General features: G+C 40.3%; 1 protein-coding gene across 4 annotated transcripts in view; it reads right to left on the bottom strand.

The window, feature by feature from the left end:
- The window catches only part of St3gal5 (ST3 beta-galactoside alpha-2,3-sialyltransferase 5), a 56566-nt gene that overhangs the window by 27029 nt on the left and 25903 nt on the right, over nucleotides 1-3634 (bottom strand). The gene's annotated exons all lie outside the window — the stretch shown is intronic.

Genomic DNA, 3634 nt, shown 5'->3' with positions numbered 1-3634 from the left:
AAAAAAAAAAAAAAACCATGAAGAGATTTTTTTAAAGTTAAATTAAACACAAGTGCCACATTAAGAGAAACAAAGAAAAGGAGACTATGGCAATTTAAAAAACATTTCCTTTAAATATATATATATATATATATATATGTATGTATATATATATATATATACACATATATAGATATATGTATGTATATATCTGAGAATATACTTACCTTTTCTCTTTTCTTTTGCTGCAGGGTTGGAGACTGAACCAATGTCTCATACATGCAAGTGCTTTAGCCCTAGCCACACTGCCAGCACACCCTTCATCACTGTGTGTATTATCACAAGAAAAACTGTGAAAGAGGTTGTTCCTCTCCTCCCCCTCCTCCCAGCACCCACTCCTCCCCAGCAGGACTTGGAGTTTTAGTTGGAAACATGGCCTGCTAAGACAGAGACTACATTTCCCAGATGCTCTTGGAGTTAGTTATGCCCCGTGCTTAAGTTCTAGCCAATGAAATAGGAGCAGAATTCCTACTTGCAGCTCCCAAGGTGTTTCCCCCCCGCCCCCCACCCCAGCACCGTCCCTCTTCTCCTTTCCGCCCTTTCCAGCTGACTGAAGTGTAGAAACATGAGCCACTTGGGAACCACACAGGAGGATATCTAGTATATCTCAGCCAACTGTGAGAGCTAGAGTTATGTTTGAAGCTTTAACTACTATGCCTCAAAGATCTATAAAAACAAAAATGCCTCTGTAAGCCCACTTGTCCAAGGGCAAGATATTTTCTGAAATGTTGGAGGCCGTTACTCATGTGTGATAAAAGCCACTTTTCACTTCCCTAAACGAGTTTGATTGAATCAATTGTACCTGACGTGCTTGTTCACAGAGATAGGAAATATGGAGGCAAGAAGTACATAAAGATATATGCTTGCTCCTGATTGGACCTGGTGGAAAATACATAGCCTTATGGGTTCTGCCTTTATAAGTCACTGAAAAACGTGACTTGCTGCCATTTTCTGGGAACCTCAGAATGGTCCTGGCCAGAGCCCATCATCTTGGCCAGTAATTAAAGCTTACTTTAAATCTGGCTCAAAAAGTTGTGGTAACAGCCTTATTCTCCACCAGGTTAACATTTTCTGGAGGCCTCAGTGAGATTCAGACCGCCCACCCAAATTCTAAAGCCAGACTTCACTCTGGAACTGCAGAGCCGAGGGGCTGCTGTGGGAAGCACAGGCCTTGAGATGCTCCAAGGGTTTGGAGTTGCCTTCGGTTTTATGAGCTATGGAGTGTAACTGCCATGTTAGGAATCCCGGGAGCATCTATGGAGGCCTTCTGGTTTTGAGTCACAGTCTAATTCTGTTAGGTGTGATCTGTATCTGGGTTGTGTGGGAGCTTCAGCGAGACCCCAATTATTCTTCTGTCTAGGGCAGATAGTGAGACACTGCCTGTCTGGCTGGCTCTAGATGGTTGGAAAGCTTCGTCTGTTTGTTGTTGGAAAGTTTTGTCTGTCTGTTGTGTCTGTCTGCTCTGCGTGTGTGGACGGGTCTGTTTTCTGGTGTGTCTGTAAGTTCTAGTGTAAACCCTGAGCTGGGACAGAAATGGGTCATGCTCAGTTGAATGTGTGACTATATGGTGGCTACCACATTTTGTTTCTGACATTCTTCGAGTATGTAACCTTCCTTGTTCTGTTTTCTGGGTTATATTTTTGCTGTCTCTGCTGCAGCCAGCCACCACTACTACCATGGCTTCTTTTATGGCCAGGGCTCAGAATTTATCTATGAGCTTTCTGGCCACTGGGTTCAGTTTAGCGAGGATTTAAATGTCTTTTGGTTGTGGATAATATTAAAGTTGTTTTATGTTGTTCTTATTTATTGAAAAGCTGGCTCTGGAATTGGGTCATGGCTCTCCTTTTTCCAGACCTAGGCATGCTTTTAAAGTTTAGATGTCAGGGTTCAGGGAAGCCACCGGATGTTGTGATAGGGAGAAGAAAGCAAGTCAGAACAGCCAAAAGAACTAGACTATTGGTTTATGTGAAGTTTCTGTACCTTATGATTTATAACTTTATTGGGTATGGTGTAAAATTTCTGAAAAATAATTAAATTAAAACTTGTATCACAGGATTGATAGTTAAAACTCTACGCATAGGTAACCTAAAGGGACCATGTGGCATGATGCCATTTCGTGATATAAGCAACATGTGGTTTGCCACCATCTTAGCTGCTGTTCCGCATCGGGAAGGAGACAGCCACTTGGCTGGCAGCCATCTTTGTTAGGGATGCAGAGGGTGAATTTCATGTGACTTCACCACTACCACGTTGATTAAAGGTGACCGACCGCATGGTATAAAATCAAGGAAGCAACAGGGTCTCTGAGATTTTGGACTAGGGTGGGTTTTTATATAATGATTTCTGTCCTGAAAACAAAGTCATAAAAACAAGGTTTATGAAAGACAGGATTTAAAAACAATGTTTGTTTAATATGGTATTAACGCTTCATCTCCATGCAGTTAAGTACAAGAGCATACCTTGTGCTAACAGCCAATCTTTGTAATATAAGAGTCACCTGGATGGTACTGGTTTTAAAGGCATGAAGTAGCCATGGAGAATAGCTGAGGCTTGGCACTGTGTGGCAGGGCTGGTGCCATATGACAGCCCCCAGAAACAGCAGCTGCTGTGAAATGGAGCCAGCTGGCACCTAGAAGGCAGGCTGGGTATAATGCTGAGGACAGGGCCGCAGAGGTGACTCAGGCCCCCCTGGGAATCCCAGAGGAGTGAATCCCAGGTACTGAGCACTGAGTTGTCAGTACTGTTGGAGCTTGGCTTTGTCTTGTTCAGATTATGGTTTTGCTCTGGGTTTTTTTTTCCCCCCTCTTGAAATAAAAAAAGGTACTTTATTTTATTTTTTTACTATTATAGGAGCACACAATTGAGAGATTTTAAAACGTCTTTAAGAGAAAATTTTGTTGTTTTACAGAAAATTTAAAATTAAAAAAGTGGATATTTTTAAAAAGAACAGCTTTTAAAATATTTAAATGTATAAGGCTATGGGATACTTTAAATTTATAGAATGTTTTATATTATTAATATTTGGCCTTAAAAAATAAATAAAAGGCTAAAAAATTAGGGCCACAGCTATGAGCACCAAACGCTAAACACCAAAACCTTAAATATTCCTATCTTTGAAGCAACAAGACAATGACCTGAAGAACCTGACTAAGAACTGGATGGGTGTCTCTCCTTACCTAAGGTCTATTCAGGCTGGAAGGGGCTACCTTGAGAATGTAGTCTCCCTTCCTTGTCTTTGCTAACCTTGTTAGGCTTTAGCTATTTTGATAATCTGAGTAATATAAGAAACTAATATTCTATAGTGGTACACTGTAAAAGGCTCAGCAAAGTTCCCAGTATCTATGTGGACTGTGTTTATGAGTTACACTTTTATTTTGATACTAAAGAGCTTCAGTTCCTTCAGAAATGATTGTTTTTTTAAAATTCAAACTTCACAAAAATAAAGCTGTAAAATCCTAGTCTTATAAAAGCTGCTAAGCCATGCTTAAGACATGCAAGTTAACAGTCACAGAGTAAATGATCAAATTCCATAATGTGTTCAGAACCTCACATGCTGAGTACTAATATCATTAATTATAGAAATAAGCTTTATTTA

The sequence above is a fragment of the Mus caroli genome, chromosome 6, assembly GCF_900094665.2.
Source record: "Mus caroli chromosome 6, CAROLI_EIJ_v1.1, whole genome shotgun sequence".
In the NCBI taxonomy this organism is placed as follows: domain Eukaryota; kingdom Metazoa; phylum Chordata; class Mammalia; order Rodentia; family Muridae; genus Mus; species Mus caroli.
This window is presented reverse-complemented; position numbering and strand designations above follow the sequence as displayed.